Genomic DNA, 16,117 nt, shown 5'->3' on the forward strand with positions numbered 1-16,117 from the left:
AATTGTATTTTTTCAGCCTGTGAAAATGCCAGTGTAGTCCCTTATTCTGTTATCTCACTATCTTACAGAAATCTATCAGCTGTTTTGCTTTTACTGCAAAAAACAGGTTTTTGTGTAAGAGTTAGCATGTAGAGATGAAGAGGTAAAACACAATTTGAGTATCTAATTTCCTTTACGGGGATTAAAATGTTGGTAAGGTTCCAGTATTTGTTGGAAACTCCTACCGGGCATTACTTCCTCCTCGTTCCCAAAATAAATTCCTCAAATATTAATCATTTGTGATAACAGCGTTGCTTTTTTACACCACTGACGCTGCTCCTACCTGTCAATTCCCCCCCAGCAGCAGGAGAGAGGAATTGCTATTGCTCTCACTTATTTCTCATTCACCTGGTCAAATTCTGATAGCGTACGGGATCCCGGGATGTGCTTTGTTCTCTAAAAATCTGCCACAATCACAAAACAACCGCGACCTCGAGCCGTGACACCTGTCAAACACAGGCAACCCGCAGCTTCCCACTTCCAGACCCCGGGTGGCCGAGGGAAGCCGAGGCTCTCCCAGCCCCCTCCCCAGGCTTTTCACCGCCGCCAGCGGGGCCTCCCCGGCTTCCCTCGGACCAGGCCCCGGCCCCGCTCTCCTTCCTCCCGCGGGAAACGACCTTGGCGGCGCCGGGGCCAGCCCCGCTCCGCCCCGGCCGCCTCCCGCTCGGCAGGCGGCTCCGGGGCGAGCCCTTCCCCTCCCCGGGGTCTCGGAGGCGCCGGCCCCGCCTGGCCCGCCGTGGTTCCGCCGCCCGCGGCCGCCGCCCCCGCTCCCTGCGTGACCATCTCCCCGCCGCGCCCCCGCGCGCTCCCATTGGCCGCCCGCGCCGCCAATCAACCCGGCCCTAGTTGCCGATTGGCCACCGGCCGGGCCGGCGCGCGAGTCCCGCCCCGCGGGGCTCCCCCCGGCCCTCCCCGGCACTTGGCGGCGGAGTGTCCTCAGAAGACTCGCAGGGCCGGAGGGGCCGCTCCGCCGCCGGCGGCCGACCCGCGCTCCCATTGGCCGTTTATCCTGCCAATCTGCCGGGCCGCGGCGCGCCGTTGGCTGCCGGGCGGGCGGGGGGCGGGGCGCTCCCCCCGCCCCCGCCCGCGCGGTGCCGCCCTGTGACCAACTCCCGTGTGTGAGTCACGGCAGCGCCGTCAATGCCGTGTGCGGGCGGGCGGCGCTGCCTGGGCTGCCCCGGCCCCCCTCCCCCGGCACAGGGCTGGCGGGCCGCACTTGTCACCGTGTCACATCCTCCCCGCCGCCTGCCGACCCGGCTCACCCTCCCCAGCTCGGCCGCCGCCCGGGGCCGCCGCGGCGGCATGGGATAGAGCCGGGCACAGCCGCCCCCGCCGCTCGTTTCACATTGACCTCCCCGCGGTTTAAATCCTCCCCCGCGCGTTCCCCCCGCCGCCTCCTCGCCTCCCCCGCGCCCCCTCTCTCCGCCGAGCCCCCGCTCCCCCGGGCGCCTCCCTCGCCGGTCCTCGCCGCGGAGCCCCCGGAGCGGGTGAGTGCCGGGCACGGCCCTCCCGGGCTCGCTGAGGGGGCTGGGGGTGCGGGGGGCGCGGGCCGGGGCAGCTCCGGCCGTGCGGGGCGGCCACCGACAACTGTTCCAAAGTTGGGGCATTCTCCTCCCGGCGCAGCCTGGCGCTGCCCGCTCGGACTGCGAAAGAAGGGGGGGAAAAAAAAATTGGTATAACCCCCGGCGTTGTTGCCAACTTCTAGTGCGTCTCGTGCTGCCGGCGAATGTAATTTTGATTTTATTTTGGTTATTTTCCCCGCCCTGGTTGAGGCTGTGGTGATGGTTGACGTGCGGGTATCCCGAAAGCCGCCCGGGTCGAACCTCTCCATGCCGGGCTCCGGCCACTGTCCGTGCTGGAAAAGCGGGGAAAGCCACCTTTTGTATTTCTAGGTGCTCCATCCTCCTCCCCACCCTGTCAGTCCTGGATGTTTCGCTCGTACCTGGGCTTCACTTGCCGTGGCAGGAACATGCATGTTTGGAAGGGGGAAGCCGTGGTCCGCAGCGGGGAGTTTTGGTGTTTTGGCTTGGTATTGGGAGCGCTTGATGTGAACTGGTTATGTCTCTGTTTCACTGCTATTGATTTTTCTTTTCTTTTTTTTTTTCCCCTCAATGTATTTTTAGAACGTGAGTGTGGTGTATGTTGTCGTGTGCTGTACCTACAGAGCAGCTAAAATAAAGCAGAGGCATGGAAAACCCCAGCAAATACAGCAGTGCTTCCATGCACAGGGCATCCTGTGTACTCAGTACTCTGCCAGGTTTATTTATTAATATTAACTGCTTGATCTTTGTAATTTATATCATATGGAAACTAAATGCTGAATTGAAGGTTTTCCAAACCTCACAGGGCTCCAAAATCATCCATCTCAGGCATCTGAAAAATAAATGTACTGAATTTTTGTTAAGAGGAAAGGCCAGCATCATTCTGGGAATCTTCCACATGAAGTTTCTCTTTCTAAAGGCAAGCACTCTTGTAAATAAGTCCTAGTAAAGTATGGCTTTACTCAGTGAGCACTGAAGTGTACGCAGAAGGTCAGTGAATTTCTAGAGAAAATTAAATCTTTACTAAATCTTGCCTTGCTTTTATCTATAAATAGAGGGAGGGAAACAAAAATAAATCAGCTGTGAGATTGACATGAAATAGAAAGCTGTCCTTTTCCCAAGGGGTAACTTGCCCAACATAACCTGAAAACTTCCTAAATTTTGCCTTTATGGGGAGGGGTCCTTCAACTGCAGTCTGTTGAATCAGTATGAAGTGGGCTTGTTTCTCCTCTGGAACTGGCTTGGCACCAGTGTAACTTCATTAACCGAGCAGATTTGCATTAATGTGAGGAGTAATCCAGACACTCACGTTTTGAGGAAGGCCCCTGTAGTAATGACGTGCCAAGTCGTGATTCCTCCCCTCCTCAGACCCAATTACACCACCCTTACTCACTCGGAGTGGCACTTCACTGCGCAAGTGCTCCCTGCGATGCTCCTCTGACTGCTTGTGTACTACAGTGCCAGTCTGGGTGAGGTAGAGTGCTGCTTGTTTTTCTCATAACTATTTTATTCCCTTTCCTTGAAACGACAACGTGTTGGATAACTATTTTTTTTCTTGGGCTATGAAGAAAACTTCTGAGGATTAAATGTAAATCTGCTTTGTTAAGTGACTGTACCAAAACCGCCCTGTTTGAGACTTCTGTGCTGCCAAGTGAAACGGGCAGGTAAGTTTTTGGTGTGTTTAGCTTTCCCTTGTTTCTACAGAAAGTAGGAAAAAGATTGGTGAAAAATTAATTATCTTGTCCCAAAATTCCTCTGCACCTGTGGGATTCCACCCCTATATTGGAGTTGTTTTCCTAAGTCCCCTCTTGTCTCTAGAACCGCCCTCACCCCCCAAACATTCACATTGCATTGTTAAAGTGTTTGCTGTTGAAATCACTGGCAGGAGGATCAGGCCCTCAGCTGGTTTTCTTTAAAGCAGTTGATAATGACTTGGATGTGATGTTGTAGAAAGATAATATTATCTGGTGTGTCCATAGCTCAGATCCACTGTCTTACTGCAGTCTCAGAAGAAAGCTCTGTGCTAAGCAGCCTCTAAAGAAAATGTCTAATAAAGCAGAATTTTCTGCCTTTCTGTACTTATTTATAAATCTCTTGAAAGTTTGTTTGATACTCTTTCAGAACAAGACAAGTTCCCTGCATGTTTGTTTCATGTTTTCACTTCCTCGTATGACTGTGTTCATTGCTAAGCCTTTGTGTCACTGATTGAGATGTTATTGTAATTAACATTAATTATGCAAACTAGATTGTTTTTAGATGCTCTCCAACTTTGTATTGATACTGTCAACTTGTTTGTTTGTTGAACAAAAATCCACGCATTTCACCGTTCTCGGAGGAAACAGATTAACTGATTCCAAGTTAATATATGCATGGGAAACCATAGCAAAATCAAGTTGTATTAGCTCAAATGGCACATTGAATCTTGATGGATGTGGTGAACCAAGTATGGCTGGATCTGAAATATCAAGGCAGGGCAAACAGGGGGAGCAGGAAAGGGGACTCTAGGTACAGTCATTCAGAGAGGGTGTTTACACTGCAGAGTTCCATTACATTTTTTCCAGATAGGCAGTATTAGGATCAATTGGGCCGAATTCTGCCGTCCTTAATTGAATGAAATTCTCACTAAAATGTACTGGAGCTGCCTGCTTGAATTTTTTTGAGAAATGGAGAAAAATAGCAGAGTTTAATTCGTTAATTATTTAGGACACTTTTGATTTTAGACTTGGAGAAGATATTTTCCTTAAATTTGGTTTAGAAGGTGTTCCATGGTTGTCTTTTCAAAAGAAAAGCTTAATAAAAATATCTTTGAAATATACATCCCTGTAGCAATGGTAACATTTTATAATTTTTTGCAATGTTAATTGTAGTGACATCCACAAAAGTCTCCATGTCTGATTCTGAATCACCCTCTTGAAACCCTTCTGAGCCGAGAAGGATTTTAGAATTTCTCCCTAGAAGTCAAAATTGTTGCAATATTTGCATGTTGTATTTTTGTGTACTATTAGGAAGAAAAATAATAGAGGCGGGGAGGGTTTAAATGGGAATTGCTTGTCATGATATCACCTCTGAAAATATATGCAGACTGGCAGATTATTCCCTGTCTTAAAAATCAAGTCTCTCTAACATCCCATTTAAATAAGCAAAATTTGGTTTGCAGTTTGCTTTGGGTAATAAAAGAGACTTTTTTTTTGTTTCTACTTTTGGTGCAGTGGTCCTTTGGAAAGATAGAAACAGCGCCCTGGGGCTCAGCGAAGTGGAGGGTGTATAATTATATGGGAAGGCTCCATAGCATCAGTGAATTAGCATTAGCAGCTGAGTAAGTTTGTTAAGTTGTAGAGATGGCATTATGGAAATCAATAAAATGCTGATTTCTTTTCCTTATTGCAGATTCCATGTTAAAAGGAAAATATGCTGTTTGTTTGTCTGCCTTTCATGTAGGCTTGCCAAACCATTAGTTGATATGGAAAGGCAGGTTTTTCAGCTCCGGCATTCAGTAGTCAGGTTTGTTTTGTTTTGCTTTTTTAAACTCTTTTAATTCTTTATTTATTAGATTGTCTTCCAGAAATCACACTAACATCCTGACCTGCAAGTGGCTTCACATGTGTCTGTTTACTTATTTTTCTTATGACATGCTCGTGTGGCATTGTCTGTTGTAGCCCAAATACTTTATGTTCCTGATATTCCTGTTTCTGCTTTAAATTAAGTTCTCCCAAGGATCTGGAGGATACTGATGCTGAAATCCACGTTCAAAATAAAAGAGATAGTGACCTTAACTGTTTTCAGAGGTGTGCGTCAGGAGGAATGATATTAACCACTGTAAGATGTATAATGTGCATTGGCCTTTATTTCTTTGTCTCAAAGCTTCTCCTGCTTTTATACCAGAGAGACAAGTACCCAGATCATTCATCACACTGAGCTCTTACAGAGACATGACAGACCAACAGCCTTATGTTGCATGCTGTGGAACATGTACAATGCATTAGGTTCTGATGATCTATATAAAACATTTTAATTGGGAGGAGCTGTAAATGGGAACGGCTGTCTTCTAATCCAAGGGCTTCACTTTTTCTTCTCTTCCTCCAGATTGAAATGAAACTTAAGTTCACCATCAAATTATTCTGTTTTAATGTAGCTGTATGTTATGACTCCTGATGAAATGGTTTATTCATGCTGGGGTACAGTTTGGGGCACCCCTCTGCCTTTGTGGTGGATGCTAATTTGGTGGACTTTCTGGAGCTAACAAGGTCCAGCCCTGCGGCTTCTTCAAGGATGCTGCGGCGAGCATCTGTTCTGTGACATGTGAGCAGCCTATGTAGCAGAGTTCAGGTATCACGAGGCTTGTGGAGCACGTTCTTGTCTGAAGAGATGCAGTCCAAAGTGCTGGGTGTATGATGCAGGCAACACTAAAGATCAGCAACTTGGAAAATTAATACTGTGGTTCATGTTGATGTGTCAGAAGGAATTCTGATGGAGGCGCACTCCCAGCAAAGGTAATCTCAGGGGTCCAGCAGCACAGATAAAATAGCAGCCTTACTCTTATCTCTTTGGTAACCCAAACCTGTTTGCTGATAAACTGGCAAAATTATGTTTATAGTTTCCCTATGCTTTGTTTCTGCTAATCTCTTATTAAGTAGATCTAGGGAAGGCCAGCATGGTGCTTTTAGTGCTCAACTACAGCTTAGAAGTGACACTCTGCTTTCTAATGATTACAAGCAGGTGAAGTGACAGGAAGGGCAGAGATGTTGGAGTAACGTGATCTGCAATTAAATTCCTGATTCTCTAAAATATTTACCCATAGCTGTAGTGATCCACAGTACTTCATATCTGGCATTGGCCATGTGTGTCCAGTTAAGGGCAGTTTAAAAGCACAGAAATGCAGGGGGGAAAAAAGAAAAAAAAGTAAAGAGATCTTAGCTGAAACAGACAAAACCTCTTTAGCTCCTACCATTTGAAATGGGGAGGAATCCCAAGAAATAACGAGGGTAAAATCTCTCACAACTGCAAAATTACTGTGGTGATTGTGACTCTGAAAAAGCAGGTTCTAGATAGAGAAGGAATTGTACTTACTCTGTGGTCTTGTCATAATTTTGCTAATATGGTTAAAGTATTAGTTGCAAAAACAAGTGCATTGAGAGCTTGGAGTTTTTTTCTTTAAAATGTACAAATCTATATTCATGTATTTTCTGTGGAGCAAAATAAAATACTGCTTGTTGGATTACCAAATTTCAATATTGTTATTAAAAAAAAGAAATGCACCCTGTTTTCCACCTGTCAAATGAAGCCAGATATTCCTGGGGATGCCTTTTTCTCTTTTATCTTTTTTTCTTTGTTTCCTTCCTTCTAAGAATCTTTTCATCATCTGCTTTCCTATCTTCTGTCCTACTGAATTCCTTTATTGTTGTTGTTTTGATTCCTTCCACTTCTTTCTGGATATTTTTTTTTTTCAATTTGTTATTGTTCCTTCCAGCCTTAATCAACTACCAGTGCTGCTGCTTGCCTGTAGAATCACAAAGTCCGTGCTGAGGTGTGTCATGCCAATAGTATTTAGTGTCCTCTGTCCTCAGCAAGGAAAAGGTTTACCACTGCTGCCCTGTAGTCCAATGGAAAACCTGAAGGGAGAGCCTGTTGGAGGTGTGACTTGAATCGGTGCAGTCATCTAGGAGGAGTCAGAGCCACAGCCAGAAATTATACCCAGGTGTCATCAGCTTCCAGGCACGTGCCCTGTGCTGTAGCAAAGCAGGTTTTTTCTTCTTCTATCCTTTGCAGAGCTCACTTTTTTTTTTTTGTTTGTTTTTCTGCTTCTCTTTATTTGGCTGTCTTTTCTCCTCTCTAATATGTAATATAAGTTTTGTCTTTTCTCCTCTGTAATATGTAATAGCTTCTATTGACCTCTCAAACTACATCACAGGAGTGTTAAGGCTAGTGTGTTTTCCCTTGCCCTGCCTGGAATATTTGGCTGTTGCCAAAGAAATTGAGATCAGAATCAGGGTCTCTGAGTACCATGCATCAAAAGTGTATGCATGTGTGTTGATGAAACCAAAATACTGTTAAAAAAAATCAAACAAGATTTGTAAAGTTAAAAAAGCTAATACTTGTTTTGAGATGCAGTGTGAGAACTAGGGTATAAAATGATATAATGAATAAAGGCAAAGATGCAGTCTTTTTCAGAGAACCTTTAAACTATTAAAACTTTTTAAAGGAACACATCAGTTCTTTGCTGAACCTACTCAACTGAAGGAAGGTGAGCCATCCCCCTTCCTATGAGAGGGAACAAATCTGATAGTAAACTTTCAAAACAGAGCTGAGGTCTTTAGACCTGGTGGTGGTGATGGCTGTTGCCTGATGTCAAGTGAAGGAAGTAGTGGCAGAAATGCAGTGGGAAAATGCCCAGGAACAAGCATTCAGACAATCCAAGGAGGCTGTTTTAACTGTCCTTTGATTCAGAATATTTCGAATTTATTGTGTTTTCAGATATTTCAGCGCAGATTCTAGAAAAGGCAATTTCTCTGTTTTCAGATAGGCATGCTACAAAAATCTGCCAATCTTGAAAAATCCAAAAGAGGGAGGAGGTAAAAAAGTAAATCTCAGATACAGTTTTCTTCTGTCCCTCCTGCCATGTTCAAAATGATATCTCATCTTGTTCTTATCCTTGTTCCGAATAAAAGCTGTGATAATCCATTTCCTTTGCTGTGATAATCCCTTGCCCAAATGTCCTGGTAGCATAATTTGATTGTGGTGCTTGGACAGCTATCATATCACTCCTACAAAGCACCAGCAGTAGTTGTTACAAACAACAATATAATCCAAGAAATCCAGAGTTAAAGTGCTTACAGTAGAGACTAATTGCATGCTAGAGAATATTACTGTATCTTCCTGGTTCATGTCCCTCATTGGCCAAGACAGACTTGCAGATGAGTTCTTAACATATTATTTAACAAGATGGTAGTGCTCTGTGTTTAAATTGCTTGTTGTTGTGGGGTTTTTTTATTGCCCCTCCCCAGTGTGGGGTTCAGAACCTCCTTATTATTTTTATGGGAAAGCCATAGATCCAGATTCCTTCTGGAACTATTGTAACGTGAGGGAACAAAGTGTAGGGATTTTTTCAAGAGCTACTAAAGTAGCCTGTGGTCCTTGCCCGAGGAAAGTTAAGAGTCCTTATAGTCGTTGGGGCTTTTGTGTGGTTTTTGTTTTATTTTTTATTTTTCCTTTGCCTTTTTTCCCACTTGAACCCTGATTCTGAAGGAGCTGGAGCAATTACCCAGCCTATCTTACATCTTCCCATTCAAAAGAGGATGGAGTGGGAAAGAAGGTCTGCATTGGACCTCAGATGTTCTCTCTAGCCCCTTTGCCACCCCTAAGTCACACAACTTCAACCTGAAAAGCAGCAGAGGAAAAATTCCTGCTTGAACACTTTTTCCTGGCTTTAATGAGAGATTTTTACAAAGAGAGGAAATAGTGTAGGTGAATGCATCTAGCACCCTTTGGGAAAGGGTCACCACCACAGGCATGCTGCTGAAAAAGGATGCCAAATCCTCCCAGACTCTGTACCAGGCTCTTTGAAAGGCTCCTATGAAATAAAGAATATATATAGCCAGTGTGTATGTATATTTCTGAAGGTTATGCTGGATTTCTGCCATGCCACAAACACTGATTAGAATAATTTATAATAAAAAGTGAGGCATGAATTCCAGAAATGGATAATGTCATGGGGGAAAGAGGGAGGTGAGCAGCAGAGAAAGCAAATCTGAAGGTTTTCCTGGTCCATAGATGTACCCCTAAAGTGTGGATTTACTGCCACTGTCTGTAGGAAGAAGATACAGTCCTCATTTTTGATGTCAGAAATGACTTTTATATTGTTGGCTTAATATACATACTGTGCACTGCTGTTTGTTTATTTATTTGCAGTAGGACTCGAGATATTTCAGGTACTTTCCAGGTGCTTACAGAAAATTTCTGCTCCAAAGACTTCACAAATCAGAGAGGCCAGAGGAAAGTAAATGGGTGGGAATTGAGTGCTGAGAAGCAGAATGAGATTCACAGGATGCAGGGCCCTTGAGAGCAGTGCAAGCATGTGGCAGAGGTGCTGTGCAGGTATAGGATGGGGAGGAGGATGCCTGCAGTGGCCTCCACGAAAGAAACAGGCACTTGGTGTGTCTGGAAAAAAGAGAGATCCTTTTGCTTTTCTTCTGCATTGCAAATCAGTCTGTGGTCAGTTTAGAGCTCCCAACTCCTGATCTCTCTCTTGGATCCTTTCCCCTGTATTTGAGATTGTGTGATGTGGTGGCTTTGTAAGTGGAGTTTTTCTGTCATGTTCTGTGCAGAGAACTGCTGTGAAAATGGGAGAGCAGGGGACTGAGGCACATAAGGTATGTGCATGCAGTATGAGGCTTGACATGGCCAGGGAGAAGTAGAACTGGGGTTTTGCACAAGCATTCTTTGGGGCACGAAGTGTCATCATCTTCAGTTCTTTTTTTTTTTTTTTTTTTTTTTGCTGTGATTAAGGCCCTGAACATGCTTGTAATGCAAAACAGAAAACATAAAGAAAATGTTTTCTCTTCAGCCATCATTCTAGCATGCTTATGTGTGTATGAATCATTCCTCCTCCATCTGGAAGGATGAGATGCAGAGCTCTTTTCTAAGGAGGTATCTAAAGTACATCCTCATAGCAGCCAGCAATTGGCATGACAAAAGGGTTATAGCAAGTGGCTGGCACTTTTCCCATCCATCTTGCCACTGGAAACATAATGCTTTTGCAATGTGCTTGTTCTTCAGGCACCAGTGTGCAGAGCCAGTCCTTGGGACATGCAAACGGAAAAGTTGCATGTTGTCTGCTTTTGTTTGTGGCCCCTCCTCAGCAGCCCAAAAACTGGGAAGAGGAAATAACACTGACAAACTGTTTTCCTTGATTTAAGCATGATGTGGAGTGGATGGGAACAGTGGGGTACTTGTGGAACATCCCCAGGTGTGGGAAGATGGGCAGCAAGGCATCTGGCACTGCCAGTGTAACATCAAGTGTGGGAGAATACTTTGTTTTGTTTCTAACCTTGTATACTTTGCGCAGAACAAGGAAAAATACAGTAGTATTGCGTGCACAAGCAAAAATGTCTGATTTTCTAAAATATCATCTGTTGTTCATATAAGCTCTCTTATATATATTTTGCCCTTCACTTGATTTGCAAGAAGGCCAAGGCCCTGAATCGGTTAATTTAGTCTTAAGTGTTCCTGTGATGTCAAGAAAGGGTTTTACTGCGCTTTTTTTTTGGTAGAGGAATGTTCAATGTGGTGTCAGAACAGGCAGTAGAAAGAAGGGCTCCTAAATCTCAGTGCCCTGTTTTAACAACTCTGTTGTTACCTTTCTCTTTTTCTTATCATGACTGGGAATGTCTCTGTCTTGGAAGCAGCGGCCAGCTCTGTATGTAGTTCAAATGCAGAGACTGGGTGTTCTTCTGCTGAAGCTCCTTGGGACACTCTTTAAACTCAACAAATGCATGTCCATGGGACTGGACATGTTTTTGGTGCTTCCTTCTTTTGAAGGGGGGTTGGAGAAGAGGTAGGAGCATCCAGGATTCATTGCCTGACCTCAGGGTCTTTGGTGCAGTAATGAGCTTGTGTTTTGGACCAGTTCTCTGAGCTGGGACCAGTGGCTTTTCCACCCTGGGGAGTGCCTCTGCAGGCAGGAAAAGCCTCTCTGCCCCCCATTCCTGCTCTGCTTTTTAACCAGTGTGTGTTCAGCAAGGCAGGCTCATTTTTGCTGCAGGAGCTGAGAGGATTTCTCTACCTCATGCAGGATAGTCAGGATGTTTAGGGCACTGCTCCTGCAAGACCTCAGCCGACTTGGATCACAGTGGGAATGGCAGGGAGGAAATCACCAGCCTGTCTTACTGGAGAGCACCAAGTCCTGCTCTGCTGCATGGAGAATGCAGGCTGCTTAGGGCCTTCCGTATGAAGCACTTCAGCCTTTTGAAGGACAGGTTCTTGTCTTGGTGTATGGATGGAGAAATTTCCTTGCTGCTTCTTTGCGAAGGGTGGGTTCAAGATGCAGCCCTGTTCTTGGCACTTCTTATGAGGTGACTCTACACAGTGACATGCTGACCTCGGGAGTTCAAAATACTGTCCTCTTCCTTGTTATTTTTTGGGTTTGTGGTAGAGGGAGATGGCTGGTGGGTCTGTAGGCTTTCTGCAGCAGGGCTTCTCTTCTGAGATGAGAACAGCCTTGCCTCTTTCCTTTGGAGCTGTTGTGACTGCAGGCAGGGACTGTGAAACCCTCCCATGCCACTGAAGCTGAGCAGAAGCTGAGCACTGTGTATCTGTCTGCTGCGTCCCAAAGCGCTTTTAGGGGGCTGCTCTGGACCTGGGGTGTGAAATGTGCTAGAAAGCCATTCTACCCTGGAGAGTGAAATACTCTTGCATATTAAGGCATGCTGTTGGACTTTGTATCTGGGGAGAACTTTTCTTTGACTATATCTCAAGCTTCTGTGTTTATCTTTTTTCAGATACATGATAGCCCGGAGAAGACCCTTCAGGCAGGGATGCTTTGTTACTTTCTTTGGCTTCGTAATTGTGTTTATAGTGTAGTGCAATAAACACAATTAGCATTTTTGGCTTATTTCAGGGTGTGTGCTTGCATGTGAAAAGGATTGGATATGTTAACTCTGACATCTTTCTTACCTGTGCCTGAGATATGATCTGATTATGATCTTTCCTGATACATAACAGCTTTGGAAAGGAAGTAACACTCCCTGTACTTTCAGAAACGTTTCAGTAGCTTGACTTCAGTATGCAGTACATTGGTATCAGGGATGAGGGGTGTTACATTCCGTCTCTTGCTTTGAAAACTGGCTTCTGAGTCCTGCAGAGCACGGTCAGCAGGTGGAGGATGTTCACACGGCACATTTCACCTGCAGTGTCCAGTTGGGACATGCTCCATGTGTATAAATTCAGTTTTGCATTTATCTGTGTCATGGGTCAGAATTTACAGTCTGGGGACCCCTGAGGCAGAAGAATTGTTCTGCCATGTGTGTGTGAGTACACTCAGCAGGTGTTGTTTGTCCTGTAGTGTTCAGTATTTTCTAGCCCAAGTCAGCTGTGGGTATTTCCACTTGTTGAGAGGCTGAAGACCAGGTTCCCATGATGTAAATTGTGCTTAAGGCTCTGTGCTTGAAGGCCAGGAGTCAGATGGAAGGAAATAAAAGATACAGTGACTTAGGTGCAATTTAGGACATGTGACTGTCTCCTCCTCTCCTGAAATACCAGTGTGCCAGAAGCATCTGATGCAGGAAGCTGCTAGGAACAGGCCAGGCCAGTGCCCGTATTTCACTTTCCAAAGTATTTCCAAACATCCCACACTAGACTTTGCACCTTTAACCAATTTGAATTCTCAAGTCAATCCCTTCAATGTTAGGCAGAGCAAAGAACCTGATCCAAGCAGCCCTGCTGATTACTGGAAAGGTCCTAACATCTCACTTTACCCTCTGGAGAGTAACTGGAGGGGTGGGGGAGAGGCCTGGAGCTGTGTTAGTACATGTGTTGTTTTCTGCCTCTGGGGATTTTTGTTGTTGTGCATTCTCTTGTTTTTCCATCTTACACAAAATCTGAAAGCTTGTATTGCAGCTGTGGCCTAGAAGGAGCAGTCAATGCTCTGTTACCCATCAGCACCAGACAGAGCTGGTGATGAATGAGGGGGAATTTTGGTCTCTCAGACAGGGGTGCTGAGGTTGCTTTGCAGCCTTCTGAGCGTGCTGGGCTGTGGGGGACTGAGCCCTGTCAGGCTTGCTTGTGGCTACAAGGAGTGTGATCTCTCACTGTGATGGCCCTGGTAATCTCTGACTATCAGTCATCCTCTTCTCATTTGGAGGGACTTTGACTTAATGAGAGATACATCAGCTTGAGTAACTTCTACTTGAAGTTACTAAGCTCTATGAATACTGTAGAATATCACATCCTAAGCTTTTGAGCCCTTCTGAGTATAATGCAGTGCTGTTCTTGGAATGATTTGTTTCAACTATAGGGCCAGTTTAAATAGAACTATTGAAGTATATGTTGCTATTCATCATACATCAAAAAGTGAGGTTCAGTGAATAATGAGTTACCACAGGGCACCACAATGAGATAAGAACTCATCATAGCTTTGCAATAAATGGCAATGTCATTGAAAGAAAAAAAATAAAATACTTTTTGTCTATAAGCTTAATTGGAAAAGCCAGTAATCTTGAGTGGAGATTTTTAGCATGCTGACCAACTGAAATATATTGTAATAAGAGCAAATTTATGTGTGCAGAGGGTGTCTAAGATTTTGATTGCTGCGTGAAACACGTGGCTTTGGGATATTTTCCTATGTATGCCTTTTGTGTAGATAAGTGACAGTACCTGATTTTTGGTCCTGGAGGGAAAATGTACACCCTTATTATTGAGCAGCTTTCCAAGATGCAGCAGTTGTCATTAAAACTCAACAGCAGACCATGCTGAATTTGGCAGGTGGGGACTTTTTTTTGCCTTAAACTTTAAATGGCAATGACTTGCTGTTATGTCATGCTGTAGTTTTAAAGTGTGCAAGGCACTTTGTCTCATTTATGTTCTCATTCAGATTTCTAACGTGCACACAGAAGCAGCTGCTTTCTGAGATTGCTGATAATATGGAAAATGGTGAGGATGGCCAGCCCTTGGTGTGTACAGGGATATCAAGCACTCCCTCTCTCACAGAGTTTTGCAGCAAAGCCACTATGCTCGAATTTCCTTGTCTGCAGAATGTGGCCCCACCCTGCAGTTTATAAAATATTTTAAATAAAAATTTTTAAGAGGAATGATGTGCAAGATCCACATCACTTTTCTTCCCTTTGTGGTGCTTACTTTAACTTACTGCTTTTAGCAAGCAGAATCATTGTACCACAGTGGTCTCAGGCACAGTTAAGCAGGACACCACGATCTGCCCATCTGTGGCTGCTCTTCTGGAAAGGTCTCATCTGCAGGAGCCCTTGTTTGCTCTTAAGGATGAAATGCAATTGAGCATCTGGTGCAGTCTGCTCTATGGTAGAAATTAATTATAAATATATACCTGGGGATTTTTTAATCATTAGTCTTAAATTGATTATTTCCTGCCAGTTGTAGGACTCCAAAGAACTGCTTTTTCTTCCGTAAGAAAAAATATCTGTTTGGTGGGCAAATGCAATGCTACAGGTAAGATATGGCAACAATAATGCATGAAGAGCAGTGTGAGGAAAAAGACAGCTTCCTGCTCTGTGTTGTTCCTGATTTTTTTTTTTTCCCTAATTATATGGAGTTGGAAGAGTGAGCTGGTAGGATATGAATGTTGCCATCCAGTAATAAGAGATGTGGTCATGGGTGCCATGCAAGCGTGAAGCTTCAAGAGACTATGATGTGTTTTGGGGGACAGACCAGGAGTAATTCAGGCCTGCATATGGCTTTCTCTGGTAGAAAGGTGAGTTAAGGGAATGTCTGCAAAGCTCGTGCCCAAAGCTGGAATTGTGCTCCCTATTGCAGTTAAACCAATCTGTAAACAAACCAGTTCACTTGATGTTCCCATTAATTTGGACTGCTTACCTTTCCAGTTTTTCTAGCTTGTGATTTGAGCAGAATGAGCCAGTAGGAAAAATGACAGTCTGAAACTGGCTTGGCTGGTCTCTGGCTCTCCTCAGAAAGCCAGTTCCTTTTTACCACCAAAATAGGGCCTGGCTCGATAGCTATTGTTCAGGACACCTGAGACAGCAAGATCATCTGCCACTGCCTAGAAAAGGACAGCAAGGAAAAACTTTCTATCCTTTGCCAGCCCCTTCTGCATCTTTCTACCTGCTAAGGCCTTTCTTCACTGCACAAATGGTGTAGCAGCTGTGGCTTGAAAATCCCTGGGGCTTTCCCCTCACCCTGGGATATTTAACTGTGTCCAGCCCAGGCACAGGCAGCAGAAGCTGTGTGTGTGCCGAGCGCTCCGCTCTGCCTGTGCCTCCTTCCAGCTCAGGCACGCTGTACAGAGCAGGCTGGCCTCTGGGAAGACAAGTTGTGCCTTTTTTCTGACTTGAGGCCTTCAGGCCTGTGATGACCTTGAGCCTTTTGTTCTTGAAGGAGGGAATACCATGAAGAAGCCTTTCCTTTTTAATGGAGAACCAAAACTTGGGTTACTGAGGGATCTCTGGGACCAGTTGAAGTAGGTTTTCCCACTGTGTATGTGAGGGGGAATGGTAAGGAGAAGGAGACAGGGTGCTCAGTACAGCATTTAATTTGATTGTGTAACTCCAGTGTAGCATGCTTGTGACGTGTGTTTCTGACTTCACCAAGAACCACTGAAGGTGCAAAGCCCCTCAGTGTCCTCTCTGTTCCAGGAAGTCCAGACAAGCTTCTGGCTAAGCAGTCAACAAGTCCACAGAGTCCCTTTGGTGTTTTGATGCCTGTGGAAAGAGGAGTTGGCAGTAGAAGTAATTTTCTGGCTTTTGTTGCTGACTGTGACAAAAAAAAAAAAAAAGTCAGCTTTCTTGATCTGCAGTGATGCCAGGGCTGTGTGCAGGCTAGAGAATGCAGCCAGTGGT

The 16,117-nt window shown here is 44.9% G+C and overlaps 1 protein-coding gene across 1 annotated transcript in view; it reads left to right on the top strand.

The window, feature by feature from the left end:
- Positions 1-1,390: 1,390 nt before the first annotated feature.
- SERTAD2 (SERTA domain containing 2) overlaps positions 1,391-16,117 on the top strand; it is a 78,720-nt gene continuing 63,993 nt past the window's right edge. Inside the window, exon 1 of the mRNA XM_084201712.1 lies at positions 1,391-1,526. The gene's annotated coding sequence lies outside the window, so the exon portion shown is untranslated. The remainder of the gene's footprint in view (positions 1,527-16,117) is intronic.

This window comes from Fringilla coelebs, assembly GCF_963513975.1.
Source record: "Fringilla coelebs genome assembly, chromosome: 3".
In the NCBI taxonomy this organism is placed as follows: Eukaryota; Metazoa; Chordata; class Aves; order Passeriformes; family Fringillidae; genus Fringilla; species Fringilla coelebs.